Here is a 16490-nt window from a genome sequence, read left to right as displayed (position 1 = left end):
TCTCCTGTTGTCCTGCCACTGGCTGCCTGGGAGAAGAGGCTGACCCCATGCGGCTACAGCCTCCTTTCAGGTTTTTATAGGGAGTGACAAGGCCAGCCCTGAGCCTCCTTTTCTCCAGGCTTAACACCTCCAGCTCCCTCAGCTGCTCCTCATAGGATATGCGCTCCAGACCCTTCACAACCTTTGCTGCCCTTCTCTGGGCAGAGATAAATAGTATTTACCTTGCATCCAGACAGAGAATAAAATCCTTAATCTCATCACTAGCACAAGAAGAAAATCAAGAATGTAAACCTCTACAGCTCAAATTCTGGTCAAAACAGAGAGAGCTGTCACTAGAAGCCAAGGCCATAAGGCTGTGAAAGCCAGTTCAGTCTATGGTGTTTGCAATTGTTCACATACATTTTTGTCCACTGGTTTTAGTAGACATGATGTGGTACAGGGGAATGTGTGCATGAAAGATAGCAAAAGGGGGAAATTTGGTGATGAGAATAATAATATGGGCATTATAGAATATTAATACCTACATAAAAGGGATGCTTTCCCCTCAAATTAAGAGGTTTTGTCACAGAACTCTGCAGTTCATCTTATTTTAATGGATTTTTCTTGCTACTTTCTAGCATATAATAGTTCATGAAACAGTTCATGAAGTCCTTTGGCAGAAATTAACTGCATTTATTGTGTTACAATGGTTGCAATTAAAAAGGCAGTATTTCCACCCTGCTCCAAAATAAAGTATTAAACAATAAACTGCAGTCTTCTTTGTGCTTAGAGAAGTAAGATTTTGCTATTATCTTATGAGGGAGAATTCTGCTTCTCTTGAATTACTTTAAATAAATGCAATTTTCTTGGTTAAAGACACTGAATAAATTATACTAATGATGTGCTTTTTAGATTAAATTAATCTAAACTCAATTAATATCATATATTCACAGACAGTATAATAGACTAAATCAAGATCAGTGCAATGTCCATTAAAGGACGAGTCATTTTTAGCTGCAATATATACAAAAACACAGGCTTACAGAAAATTTTTCTTAACCATATAGCTAGGGTTCACATTTATTCTGAAACCATTACATGTACAGCCTTAAATCTCAGACTATAGCAAGAAAAAAGTATTCTTTTTTTCCAGAACAATGTTTTAGTGCTGCACACCAATCTCTCACACAATTTATATATGTAGTAACTCATTATTTTAAGGGAAAAAGATGCATTAAACATATATGTCCATAAAGATGCAAGAGCATTTCATCTGCACTACATTCAGTGCCAGAGATTATAGTTCCTACTTTGCCTGCAGAGGTTGCAATTTGGAGGATAGTTTCAATTTCAAAACCAGCCTTTAATTAGTTTGTGCTGCCAATTGATACATTTTTCTCCTTAAGCTCTAGTATGGTTTTTTTTTTACCACATGATAATATGCACAATGCATTTAGTTTTGTTAGAAGTTCTTTAAATATTTTTATTCCTTTTTCAAATAAATTTGGCACCCCTCTCCCAAACATACTTTAATATTGTCTTTTACTATTCTCTTTTACTGCCCAAACACATCATCATAAAAAAAGACAGATGCCCACACATTAATCCATAATTTCCACATTCAATGCTCTAAATGTGAATTATGTAAAAGTACGGTGAGTTACCTGGAAGGCAGAAGAAGCCTTGTGGTTAACAATGTCACTTATACTCACAAATTATTACAATTAATTCTTTAAAAGGTGAGCCCAAGAGTTGCATGATAGCATGGGTTCAGTACTTAGTCTCTAAAACTGAGAAAAAGAAAAACCCTGCATATATTTCAGTCCATTATTTTCATAAATATTGTAGATCACAACCCATAAAATTTATTACAGATTCATAATCTGACAGTTCAGTTGCAGATTACAGGATTTCATATTTATGATTTGGTAGTCCATATGCAAATAATTGTAGAGGTTGTTGCTGAAGTTTGATGTTGGCCAGCTTTCAGGCGCCCACCCAGATACTCTCTCATCCTTTCTTTCTCAACAAGCAGACAGTAAGATGGAAAAGGTCATGGATCCTGATAAAGATAGGGAAATCACTTACCAATTACCAAAATGGACAAAACAGACTTGATTTATGGAAAATTATTTTAAATATTTGCAAATTAGAGTAGAATGGTAAGAAACAAAGACATAAATGAATCCTTCCCAGGCCTTCCATTTCCCTCCTTCATTATGATTCTTCTGGCTTCTTCCCCCACCCCTGGAGGAAGATGGGGGAATGGGGTTTGTGGTTAGTCTATGGACCACAATAAGTTTCTCTCTGTCATTCCTTCCTCCTGAAATTTTTCCACTGATCCAAATGAGTTCTCATAAATGGCTCCAACATGAGCCCTTCTCAGAGGCTCAAAGCCCATATGGGCCCTCCACTGGCTGCTTAAGTTCCTTAAGGTCATGTCTGCCCACTCAATATGGGTTTCTCCATGGCTGTAGTCTGGACATCTAGCTGCTCTGCCACGGTTCTCCATGGGCTGCAGGGAAACATCTGCTCCACCATCACTCCTGCCACAGGATGCAGGGAAATACCTTCTCTATCACTGTGCACTTCCTCCCTTTTTTTCTCTGACCTGGGTGCTCGCAAGATTGTTTTTCACACCTTTTTTCCCCTCACTGCTGTTTTCTGTATTCCCCTTTCTTAAATATATTTTCATAGAGGCACCACCAGTGCCCAGCTGAGGGGCTCAGATGTAGGTACAGAGGGTTCATGGAGTCAGTTGGAGCAACGTTTATCACAGGACAGCTCCTGATCCCATACCCAACACCCCAACCACTATCAACACCCAGATACCCACACCCAGTGCACTTATGTACTGACAAATAGGTTATTTCCATACATCACATTGGTCTACTCAATCCCTCGTTCTCCCAAAGCAAGAACTGAATGTACAACAGCTATCATTTACTAGGCGAAACAATAAACGAAGTTCCCAGTATAACTGAGGACAGGTTTTCCCTCATACAAGCCACTACTGAACACATCAAGCAGGACAAAGGTGTTCACAAGCATTGATGTTGGCAAGGTTTGTTCTAAGAAAACTCCACATCATGCTTAAACCAGGTCATATTATATAGACAATCTTTAGTCTGGAATAAAGACCTCGAAGAAATGTTTTTGTTTGTTTAGAGAACAAAAGATATACAAAATATAAAAATAGCTTATCATATTCATTGAGGAACTCTAATACATAAATTCATTAGGGAAGCAATAAACATAATGCATAAATTAATTACTTTGTGCTTATCCTCATTAAATGCTACTTAATGAGTTAATAAGCTTGAAAAGCAATGACAAATTGCAAAAGTGCATGCACAGTACTTTTTTTTTTTAATAAAGCAGCATGTCTAACTGAATGCTGAAGCTCTGGATACAGGCTGGTAGCATTTATGTAAAGTGCTCACTTTATCTTCTATCCTTCACGAGCAAGCACCTTCTGCCACGAGTTTTGAATTTGTCAGAAAAGCATCAACTTTATGAAGTTTGACTGCCGAACGTACTTTTACTAAGTTTCAGAAATCACCCCCTCCTTAAAATTAATTTTGTACAAATTAATTTGTACTACAGGATAACTTCCAGCTTCTTGGGAAATGTTAATCGGAAATGTCCAAACATGCATATGTATGTGCACACACAGATAGACACAAGATAGGAATATATTGCCACATTTGAGAATTATACTCAGGCTTTTCTGGCCTCTCGTTGTTTGAGAATGAAGAACACGTGAATGTGTTGCCACAGTCACAAACTGTACAGAGGCCAGGCAGCACTGGAGGAATGAATATCCAACACCAATAAATACTGTAAAATTTGTGATGGGCTATGAGCACTCCAGCATTAACTGAGCTGTGTTATTAACATGCTATGGAGACTTGGTGGTCCCATTTGTAATGTCACAGATATAGACTGCTTATGCTCTCATTTTCTGCAGCACAAAGGCTCAAAGTCCTGTGTTCTAGCTTGTGATTTAAATAAAATAAAACAAAAAACCCACACATACACATTTTTCACTTGCTGTCTTCCCATGCCAAAATTGAGAGAAGATGGCAAACTCCATCCCAGAATACATTAGTCATATTGATATTATAAATGCCTTTATTTTAAAGTAAAATACAACATCTTCAAATTATTGATGCATTAATCAAACAGGATTCAGTGAATGTTTCAAAACACAGTCCTCTCACCTTCCCAGGACACCCACAATTCACAGTGAAACTACCAGTGCTACCTTGATAAAATATTTAAAGCAATCTTTGACCATTGCATGAGCAAACATTTCCCAGATAACCTTGGGATATTAATCCAATTTTTCAACTCTTAAACTGATTTTTTTTTAACTCCTTACTTAACTTACTTAAGCAATCTAATCCCTCTTTGTAGGGACAATAAACTGATAAAGTATTCTGAACAAAGACTGTGAGACTTTCAGGGATACTCATTCCTTGGGTTATGCTCCTTTTTCCAGGATATTAGTGTGCTTAATTCCTGATTCGTTGAGAATTATGAGCAATATCTAGCAAATTTCAATGCCTGTGATTACATACATACACACAGCAAAGCATTTTTCAATATCCTCCAGCATGACCAATCCACACAAGTAAGATCTCAGTACCAGTTGTCAGCATAAGAACGCTTTTTAAACAAAATCCAGAGGAAATCAGCAACCAAAGCAGCATCAGAGAAAGCTCCAATATTAGTCTTGGATCACATAAAATATTTTTCATTGCTATGACAGCACCACTATAACCCCACAAACACAAAAAGAAGTACACTTCACAAGAAGGTATGTGCTGATATTACACAGCTACCAGAAATTCTTCCCTTAAAAGTAAATAACTTTGTAGCCTGATGTTTAAGCAAACCTTCAACTATTTTAAAACCTAGTCACTCTGCAAATAAAACCGTATATCCATCAATCACACTAAGTCTTTAGACACTTTCAATTGATTTTGGTCACTTAAGACTAATTCACAAAGGATTTGGAAGTCACAGCACAGCTAAATGCCGTCTCCATGATTGGATAAAAATGTGTATTAAACAAATCAAGACATACTCATGTTACAAACAGGTCCTCAAGAGTTTTGTGCTGACACTTAGGCAATAAAAGAGCTAATGAGAACAGCTATATTCTGCTCAGCACTGTTTAGGATACTAACAAATTAACTTTAGATGATTTGTCATCAAGTCCCTGCAGGAAGAAGCCACACTATTTAGGGGGGTGGGGGAAGAAGAAAGGCAGCATACTCATCTATGGAAGTCCTTGATCCCAGGCTAACTACTGTGATAATAGTAAAAATGATACTAGAAATAACATTTAACAGGGAATAATTTTAACCATTTATCTCAGTAATAATCACGTATTTTTGACAGGCACTTTAACCTTCATTCATGTCTTCATTTTCAGTAGTCATGATAGTATTTTAAAACAACAGTATTGAAAAGGAATTTAAATGCCATTTGAAAGAGAAGGACCACAACTCATGGCTTCCCAAATTTACACAAAATAGCCAATGGAGTCACAAAATAGAAACTGGGTGGTAATGGATGAGAGTATTTTGTTTTTTTGTTTTTGTTTTTTGTTTTTTTTTTTTCTGTTTTCCTTTAATATATCTTATTATCTCACTTTTGAACCATTATATTTGTGGAAGATGAAAGGTCAACAGTAGCCAGTGGCAGCACCAGCTGGGAGCTAGAAATGGCTTGTAGTTTTCAGCTGTCAAATGTTGGCTAAAATGTATTAAGTGCCAATATGAAATGATCTGCAAATCTGTCGCTTTTTCAAAATTAGCAAGAAAAAACAAAGGATTTTGAGAGATCAATTTGATGTCTGTTATATTATTATAGTTATATATAAAGTATTGCAAGTTGTTCAGTCTCACTGGTTCCCAGGTTAGCAGAACTCCCACCCATGTTCTGTGCTTAAACACCAAAGCAAAACAGCATTCTGTATCACACTTGATCCACTCCCCCTTAAAATGCCCTGAATACCTTTTCTCTATGGCTGCAAAGTCTTGTGAAAGTAGACATCATCAATAAAAGGGGACTAAATAATGTATTTATTCTTTCAATGGTATCTATGACTTGTCAATGTCTTACCAGCAATGAAAGAAGACAAAAATGTAGAAACAATACTGGAAAGATGCAGGAGTCACCAAGTAGCTGATTGTGTAGCAAAACTACACAAATATTTTCTGGCTTTGGGTTCAATCTCATGCTTTATATACAAAACTGTAACTTTCATAAAATGGATGTGTCTTTCCCAGCAGCAGACTCCCTGTGAGAATTGTGTGTGCTTGAAATGAGAAGGAATTCACATAAGCACACCCAACCCACTAGTAGGACCTAAAAAAGAAGAGGATATGTTTCTTCCACAACTGTGAGTTCAGCAAATATGCTGCAATAGCAGCCACAACGCTGCTGTCCTTTCTGAGAAGATGAGCTAACATTTAAGCATGGAAGACACCCGGACCCACCCTTAGGCATTCCTAAGTGCCAGTCTCCTTAATCAGCACTGATTGAAACCTTTTGGAATGCACACAGCCAGACCACCAGTGCCACCATATTCACCACCTCACCCTGGCCTCCCAAATATTCTCATTCCCAGTGTGGAAGAGGATGCTTGCATTGAGTCAAGCCAAGGGTAGATGACATAAGTGCCTTTGCTTGTCTTTGTGTTACATTTTTTGGATTTCAAGACCAGACAACTGGTGCAAACAGCTACAGCACACTGCTGTGGTCCATCACCCTCATTGCGCATCACAAACCACACCAGAAAAAATTACCTGCAATGCAGTCACTACATTACACAAATGGGTATGTCCATGCATGGCTTGACACACCTACAAACAACCTGGCAGAATAACTGGCTTTGTCCCTTCAAAATAGACCAATATTTTCCTTTCATCCTGTTTTCAGGGCACAGTATGTCCTGTGGTACTTGCTCTTGAATTGCTAACAAATTCAATCCTACTCACTGGAACTGACTTTTTTGAATCCTATGGATTTTCCTTGAATTACAGTATTTAAAATAGTAAGACCAAGCTAGTATAATGATGGCTTACTATATAAAACAGAAATGGAGCACGTTCTTAGCTAATGAAACTCCTCTGACTTAAATTTTGTTTTCTATCTTATTTGTCCCTGTGGACACTATCTAGTTCCCCTCACTCTTCTCATCTGATAGACTGAAAGCTTTTAGGGAGCAGGGACTGCCATTTATTGTATGTCTGTAAAGGACCTGGGCCACCAAAGTCCAAAGGTTTTGAAGTGTTGCTGAGTTTCAATGTCCATATCAAATAATGAGGATCTTTGACTGCTCTTTCTAGCAGACACAATTTGCGGTAGCTGTATTTAAAACTAATAAAAAGAAGTCTGTTTGAAAGTAGTGTTTTCCTTTCTTGGAAAAGTATAAAAAGAACAAACCACCTTACTCTGCCCACTTGCACTGTTGGGAACTAGATTAATTACTGATCAGGGATTCAGGTCCACTGGAGTACAACTTCCCTCTGGCCCATGGAGAGCTTCAGCAGCAGCAGCAGCAGCGAATGCCGCAGCCAGCAGGACGCTGCCCAGCTGCTGTGGGCTCTCCCTTTGCGTGCCCAGGATTCCTCTTTCTGCAACAACTGCACAATTCCACTAATCCATTGCCTTTAATAAAGCTTTGTAAGGGAAATGTAACATCAACCTCAGACATTCTCTGTTTGACTACAAGTTGAGGAAATATGATGGTGGGACATCACCATCATATACTCACCAATGCAAAAACTACCAGTTCTGTACCAAGGAAAAAAAAAATCACTGTTTTTTGGAGGAAACAAACAAACAATCCTTCAGGATTCTGGAAGGAAATACCTGCAGCAACTGAGTATTAATGCATACAAATTCGGAAAGCCTGATTAGTAGTTACACCAAAAGGTGAAACACACAAAAATTTTACCCTGTGGATGAAAGTTACCATGAGCCAGCCTTAACTCACTGAGATAGGATTCCCTAGCCTGGTGAACAATTTTGGCCTCAAGGCACCAGCTGTCTATTAGACTGCCCTGCAGGTCCTGTGTGCTGTTTGTACACACATTTTCTTTCACAGGGGGAGAAAGTATATGTCTGGAAATATAGAAAAGATGATTAAATACCAAAATCTCAGTTGATACAGATTTGGAGTAAAACTTCTAGTGGCTGTTACCATCCACTTACCCCTCTGCATATTAAGGTATAGTCACCATCAGGGCTAGGGTCTCTTTACTGGTAGTGCTCAAATTAAAGCCCAGCTAGATCTGACATTCAGGAGTTGTTCCAAGCCACTTCTGTTGGGAAGGAGGGGTTAGTTAAAGGCAGAAGACCTCCTGTGAGAGTGCTAGAGAAATGTCCCAGGCAAAGGAAGCCAAACTTGGCAGGGTCTGTGCCCATACTGTTGGTCCAGAGCAGACCCTGAAGCAATTAGCCAGCCAGCAATGCCTTGTTTACCCCCCTGTCCCTCTTCACAAGGAACTACTTCTCCAGCGCTGGTAGGGATACTGAATTCATTAGCATATATGTAGTGTGAACAATCAGGAGACTTGAACCTGGGACTAAAGTGAGAGCCAAATTATTTGATGCTAAAACACACTCAGTGAGGAATAGTGAAAGGGCTCAAGGAAGTACCAGGCCACTTGACATCGAAAACAGTATCTGTGGTAGGAAGTAGAAGCAAAGCAGAGTAGCTTGCAGTGTTTTTATATCCTTTCCTTTATATGGCTGTGTTGGCACACTGGGATGTAGACGAGCATGTCCTGCTGGGAAAGGAAGAGATGTGACAGGACTGAGGAATCGCGAGCCCAGGGCATGATCTCGCATGCTGAAGTGGCTCTGGCTGTTTTGCATTAAACGCACATGTCCACGCTACCAAGCACACAGCAGCTCTGCCTATGGATGAACCATTTTCTTTTACAAAGACAAATAAGCAAAAGATTAGTTTAAAAGCCTGCTACAACTGTTGCACAATAAAAGCAAGTGACAAGCTTTTAGGCTTAATTGCTTCATCAGTTCAATCAGGGAATAAGGTGTTCTGAGCCCGAGAGCTTGTCTATTTCTTTTCCAGTTACATCAATTTAACTAATAAACAGCTCTCTCTCTCTCCAGATCTTATTTATATTATATTATTCCAGAGTGGATACAAAACTCCCCATCTGGCAAAACATTAAAAATCTAGCATGTAAAGAGGGAAGATTATTAAGTTTTAATTCTGAAAAACATGAACTTCCTTCCAGTACTAAGAATTAGTCAAATTTATCAGTCTCTGGGAAGAACAACTTTGCTCATCAAAACTGAGACAACACTTGAGAGACTTTCTCTGAGGAGAAAACTGTTATGGACACCTGGCTGATGGGCCAGGATATTCTCCACCAGGTTCTCTTCCCAATAGAAACACTACATAGATTACCTGGAAACAAGCTACCAAGAACACCTTTATCCTTGTAAGGCCACGCTACATTTCAGAGCAGCCTTATGGCTGCTCCAAGTTGCACCTTATCATCTCTGTTTATAAAAAAGCTGCCTTGGCTATAAACTGCAAGAGCATACAGCCAGTAAACACTGAGTCCTCCTTTTCATCCTCTGAAGGCCAAAGATGACTGTGGTATAACAAGATTCAAGAATGTCTTCTCCACTAGGTAATATCTGAGCAGAATTTGATCCTACAGATGCACATTCTAAAGCCAGTCATTTGGGCTTCAAAACCTTATTATAACTTTTTTTGGAAAGCACTTGACACATTTTGTCTTTGCCATCATGTAGAAGTACTACTATTTCCTTATAGACATTGTCTACACAATATTGTCACAGAAATAAAGCTTTCTATAAATACTAGAAGTTAGCGGTTCTGTTTTCCTTAAGGGTGAATTTTCCATAAAAAGTCTTGCTCCAGCACTAATTGCAAAATTAGCAAGAAGCTTACAAGTAATTAGATTGGGGTGTTAAATCATGAATGTTCCTTAAATAAAACTCCTAATTAGGACACATCACATATTTATCTACAGTCTAGATCTGACAAACAACAAAAACTTTCCTTTTCTAGCTGATATCCAGGACACTGCTAGGGAAATACTAGGCACTCACAGTACTCCCTTCAGGAAGGCTCATTTGACTTGCACAATTACAGGCAAGGATGTCTATGCCCCTGCACTTTGATAGCAAAACAGACTGGCATAGTAGAGAGATTCATGGCTGTAAATTCAGATACCTACCACCAGAAAGATATTCATCTCTCTCTTGATGACACAGGAAGTCTGGGCACTTGCTCAGATTAAGCTTCTGTGATGGAATTTAGCTGCTGATACCATAAAAATGTAAATCTCTCAACAAAATCCCACCTTCTACATGGTATTTCTCAGACTCTAAGATAAATGTAGTTGGATAGATGCTTTTGTTTTATTACACCTAATAAAACACCACCTGACACAAACACATCTCAACTGAGAATTGATCCACAATAAACTACTGCAATACAAACAGCAACAGTTACAACTTTTTTACAGCCCCTTTACACCAAAGGTACTTAACTGCTCCAAAACAAACCCCACAATGACACTGACATTCCACACATCCTGCAGGCAGTCTTTCCAAACATTTTGTACCTTGTTCGAATTTCAAAACAAAATAATCCATTTTCTCAGAAAAGCAAAGGTACAGATTTTTAGGTATCAGAACCATTTTTTTTTAAGGTTTACACCAGTTTTTTTCAAGTCCACTCAATATCATTTCATGTGAACACAGAATTTCTATTTGCAAGAAACATTTCACCCCCAGTTTGACACTGACCATCATAAAAACTAATATGTCTTCTGAACCACAAGCAGTATCTTTCAGTTACCTGGATTTTACTGTCTGAAGTGGTTTTGTTCTATGTTCGTGCTGCAGCTGCAGAACTTTTTCTCTCAGCAACTCACTTGAGAGGGACTTAAGCCTAGAAGCACCAGAAAAGTTAGTATGGCTACCACAGTGCCTGTGAGGCTTTGTTGTTGAGACTGTTTAATTAATTTTTAGTCCAACTTTAAGCATCCTTTTTATGTAACACCACAGTAACTAGCCCATTAAAAAAATTCATATTTGCTATATACCTTAGGAAAAAAACTCAGTCATCTCTTCCTACAGCACAAGGCAGCAAACTATTTTTATAATATTTTTCTGCTATTGCAACTTACAATAAAATCAATTGTTTTCCAGTGGATACATTCAACCCTTTGTATTAAAATATTCATTCAGACTGATAGAGATGTTCTGACTGAAAGCAGATTGGGTGTTTTTTTTTCAGAAAGAAAAAGTTTTGCTGAAAAAAAAGCCTTTCTGCAAATGGTGTTGCAAATCTAGTATGTAATTTTGGGGGAAAATGTAATGATTACAGATTTCAGCTACATTACTTCACGTTGTCACCATCAAGACCTGAAGCCAGGTCCAACACTTCAGGTTATACACCTTGCTTTTATGATCCCAAATATTTTAGGGAAGAGAAAAATCTTTCCCTGACCAAACAAATATAATGTTTGCATTAACACTTCCAGGAATTAGAAAGTGATACTTTAAAGTGAAACATTTAGAATGAACAAAAGCTAAAATCCATTATCCAACCCTCCTCTTCTGCATGTATAATAAGACATGCCAGGAATATACACACTAACAGCCATCAATTAGAACATGATTTATTAATAATTGCTCCACAAAAAGGCTGTGTGAATAGTTATATATATACACAAATATTAATGTTTATTTGATTGTTGTGAAATATCTCAAAAAAGCTAAATTAATTAACAGCTATGCTTGGCACTACATGAAACACACACCTTAAGGAAGATTAACAAATCTAAGTGCAAAGGTTAGAGTTAGATGCCTGCCAGGATGGTGTTTTTATCTTATTGCGCAAAAAAAAATTTGTCACCTTTTTCAGAAAGATGCAAAAAAACTGTAATTCACATGAACTTGGCAGAGTTGTAAACCAGGAGGTCTGTCCCAAAAAATGGCAAGTATCTCCAGTAGCTGCTGTTGTTGCCACTATGTGATAACAATATACCCAGGTACCATCAGCTGCATCCCCAGCTATTGCCAATTTTGTGCAGGATTATAACATTTTTCTATGTTCACTAGCTACAATTATTTGAGTAACAGTCAGTAGCAGAAAGAAGGTGAGGTGGAAAAAACACAATGTGCAAGTGAGGTTTGCTAGACTATGATCAGAAAGTCATTAATAAGCCAACACAGAGGATTGAAACGTTACTGACAGACTATACAGAGTGGACCATGCTGCTTTTTTGGGGTTGAGGTTTTTTTGTTGTTGGTATTGGTTAGTTTTTGTTATGTTTTGTTGGGGTTAAGTCAGATGAGAAACTCACTATTTTGCCACTTTTTATAGAACTGGACAAAGAAATCATGTTCACAAAAATCTGAATAAAAGCAGTATTTAGATTGGAAGAATATTTTCTGTTGCATCTCACAATTGAACAAAAAACCCTTTTTTGTGTATATGTGTATTGAAACTGCATACTTAAGGAAATCAGCCTGAAGTAACTTGTTGGTTAGGAGAATTATGTGAGACAGAAAAGGCTGATATTCAAATCTGTAATTAATCTCATTGATGTGTCCCATTTATAATGGCCACTTACCTTATGTTCACTTTGTCAGAGCTCCCATATCTAAGGTAAGAAATCATTCCCTTCCAAAGGAGTAAAAATGTGGTTGAAGCTGCTGTTCTGTCATTTTATGACAAAAATATTTTAAGGCAGCTTTAACCTAGATGTCCATTTTCCTTGATATGACACCCAAGCAGGGATCTGAATTCAGCACTAAGATCTTGTTTACAGGGGTGAATGCCAAATGCTTTTCATCTCATTATGCTGGTTTGAAATAACAGTACTACTTAAAAGTAACATAATGACAACATAAAATGCAAGAGCTCTTTCAAATCAGTGCAATAAACCATGATGGTCAGTTGCCTCAACCAGCACTACAAATTCCAAGCAAATTAAGCTCCATTGAATTCCTACTGTACAATTATAGAATATATGATACCCTGTGTAGACATATTCAAATAACTCTGTACACTTCCAGCTGGAATTATTTAGATCTCCCATTTCAAAATAGTTCAATGCTTATTCTTGTTACACATTAAATACAGGTTCTGCATACTATACACCAAACATTATTGCTAGTACTTAGAAAATTATTCCATAATTAGGAAAGAATCAATTCATAATGAAATATGATGAATTTCATAATGAATTTCATAATAATGAAAATGTATTATAACAGAGATAAAACATATAAAGCCAGTTGCTGTCTGGAAACTGAGCTCTGGCCTAACCTATGTAATATTAGACAATTGGCTTCCTCTCTGTTCCTTCCTCTTACAAATTGCTTGCTATACCTGTGTCATCTTTTGAAGCCAAGGACTGGCTTTCTCTTTGTGTAATGTGATTTGCAGCTGGGATTTCTGAATGCTACTACAAAACAAAATTACTGTAACGGTTCAGAGCTCTGCTCTACCGATCTCCCTAATCCCAGTCTTTATTGGTACTTTTAATGGCACCCCTGCTGTTACAGAACAATAGCCCACTCAAGAGAACTTGTCCCATCACTTTGAATCTACTGCAAACACACACATATATAAATGCACTACTTACATAACATGCTTTTTTATTGCTTTTTTTTTTTTTTTTTTTTTTTTTTTTTTTTTTTACCCTCGGGCGCATCTCAGATGCTGGCAATGGAATCTAGAATGTTTTTACACTCACAAAATCATTCCCAAAGCAAAACACCACCTAAAAGGGCTACTACTTCAGCACTGCCCCCTCGATTTTAGTGTTATGTACTGATAAAAGTGATATCAGGACTATAAGCAGAATTTATAGGAGAATAGAAAGCTCAAAAGGAGAATAGTCTCTTATAAAGTTGTGGGAACAGAAGTCGAGAGAAAACACGATCTGCCCGAGATTCTGCCCAGGAACAACCCACAGCAGGAGACAAAAGTTCCTAAACTCACTGTGTAAACACCTAAATTGCATCATACCTCTCCTCCTGAAGCATACGGGATTATCCTGATACGCTATTCGCTATCTTGCCAAAGGGAAGGAAAAGTCATTTTTTTTCCCAGAGCGATCCTCCAGATCTGGATCCCACTGCCAGCAACCCCAGCCCTAGGGTCAAGCCAGGGCTGCTGGTATCCAGCCTCGTAGCCGCAAGTTTCCAATGGCGAAACCCGGGAGCAGGAAGAGATCCAGCCCGGCACGGCGGCGGGGGGACAGGGGGTGAGGAGCCACCTGAGGCGAGCTGGTGCTGCAAACCAGCCTGGCGCTAACATTGCTCTGAAGTCCTTCTGTTACCCATTCGGGAGGCACACTCCCACAAAAGATTGGGATTTAACCGATTGACACTACCAATGAAAGAAAATGTTTATCAGAAAATCGCCATCCAGCTGCCTGTCAGCACAGATTTCCACCAGCGGAGTGGCAGGATCGCGACAGCCTCTCCGCCCCAACCGGGGGCTCGGGAAGGGCAGCGGCGTGTCCACAAAGGGGCTGGTTTAAAGAAAAGTGTCCGTCTGACGCAGCCTGGGCTAGTTCTCTGCCCCCAGCACACAATGAGCGTGGGCCGAGCCCCGCACCGCACTGACCCCCGAGCTTCCCTGGCTCGCTCCGCACAGGCAGCGCGGGCGGGTCCTGCCGCCCCTGGCGGAGCACACCGGGGCTGGGCCAGCCTGCGGGACCGCCGGCCACGGGCAGGGAACGGACACACGGACAAAAGGGAACGCAGAACAGATGAAAAAGCATACACACCACCACCCTCTTCTCTCCCCTAATACTCACAAGAGACCACCAACCAAATCCGTCTGCAAAAGGCGCCTCCTCATCAGCCCGCTCCCGGTACGGGAGACCTGCGGGGCATGCCCCCGCTGCGGTGTGCGCCTGCCGGGCGTCCGCCGCCCTCCTCCCTCCCTCCCGAGGGTGGCACTCACCTCGGGGGGACGAGGCCGGGCTGAAGGGCCGCCTCTGCCGGCGCCGGGCAGCGGCGGTGCGGCGGGGCGAGGCACACTTCCACTTACTCTGTCTTTGCCGTGCCGAGCCGCGCCGCCCCTGCCTCCCCCGGCACTCCTCCCCGCCCGCCCCTCGCCGCCGCCTCCCCGCGATGCGAGGGGAAGCGAAGCGAAGCGAAGGGAGGGATGCGAAGGGATGCGAAGCGGTGCCCAGCTGCCGGGCCGGCCGGGGGTGGTTCTCCCGGCACCGCCCCGCCCCGCTACCTGCCGGGGCAGCCCGGGGGCGACGGGGCGGTTCAGAGGAGACACCCCGCACACCAGCAGTCACCCCGCCGAACCCCTCTTGCGTCCCTCTGCCTCCCTTTGCAGTACTCACCTGCTGTTCCCGCATCTCACTTGGCCCCGCGGGGCACGCCGCAAAGGGCTGATGCTTTTTCGGGGTTTGACATGCTTTGTCCGCCCCTCTCCTTCGGTAAACTGCTCGGAAGAAGTCCGGGAAGGCTGTGTGTGGGAGCAGTCTACATGTACTTCAACACAACAAAGACCCACTTGATTCCCTACTGGCACCTAATGTCCAACAAAAGAGAAACGCTGGGAATGTCATAATTATCATCCCGTGAAATGGATGCAAAATCAACACTTCTTACGAGGTTGTACTTACAGAACAAAGGGCAGCTTGGATGCGTCTGTTTCTATCCCGGTACTGTAAGCAGCTTGCTCACGCCCTACTACTGCTTTAGAGCTCTGTTTCCTGGCACTGTAGGTAGAAGTCTTGCAAAAACATAAAGGCAGGGAAGTTACAAGTCACAGTGATAGTCTTTTGCCACCTTATTGAGTAAGGAGACTGGTTGTTAAGATATTTTGCCCACAGATGAGTACCCTGCCTAACTTCTAGCTAAAGTGCGCAGCAGAACATCTTTTTTCAATGAAGGTTTAACAGGAAGCATCCTAGCAAAGTCCTCACTTGACACTGCCCTACACAACACACACTATGTAGTCTTCCACTACATCCTCTCAATAGGAGCCATCTTTGCTGTCCTAGCAGGATTCACCCACTGATTTTCTCTGTTTGCAGGGTATAGCCTACACCCCACATGGCCAAAACTTACTTCAGGGTTGTATCTACAGCAGAAAGCACTACCTGCTCCCACAACCCTTTCTAGACCTAGCTGGCATGCCAAATATACACAGAATATCCACATACCCACACACTATGAAATGCTATAGAATATAAATTCCTACATATTAGATTACCCTTCACTTGGTCTTGAATGGTCCCTGCTTACCTGATGATGTCACCTGCACTACTGACTCAGGTTTGGTTGTATGGGATATAAGCAGCTGTCCCTCATTTAAAGCTCAGTTGTGATCCACGTTTAAGTAGTCCACGTCTGAAACACACTCAAGGTTTTCCAGAGAAGCTCAAGCTATGAATCGTGAATCTGATCACAGCTATCTTCACATGAAATTATAGGGA

The 16490-nt window shown here is 40.5% G+C and overlaps 1 protein-coding gene across 1 annotated transcript in view; it reads right to left on the bottom strand.

Moving 5' to 3' along the window:
• MYO16 (myosin XVI) overlaps positions 1–15051 on the bottom strand; it is a 354523-nt gene extending 339472 nt beyond the window's left edge. The window contains exon 1 of the mRNA XM_053971244.1: positions 14996–15051. The gene's annotated coding sequence lies outside the window, so the exon portion shown is untranslated. The remainder of the gene's footprint in view (positions 1–14995) is intronic.
• Positions 15052–16490: the final 1439 nt, after the last annotated feature.

Source organism: Vidua macroura, chromosome 2 (genome assembly GCF_024509145.1).
Source record: "Vidua macroura isolate BioBank_ID:100142 chromosome 2, ASM2450914v1, whole genome shotgun sequence".
Classification (NCBI taxonomy): Eukaryota; Metazoa; Chordata; class Aves; order Passeriformes; family Viduidae; genus Vidua; species Vidua macroura.
This window is presented reverse-complemented; position numbering and strand designations above follow the sequence as displayed.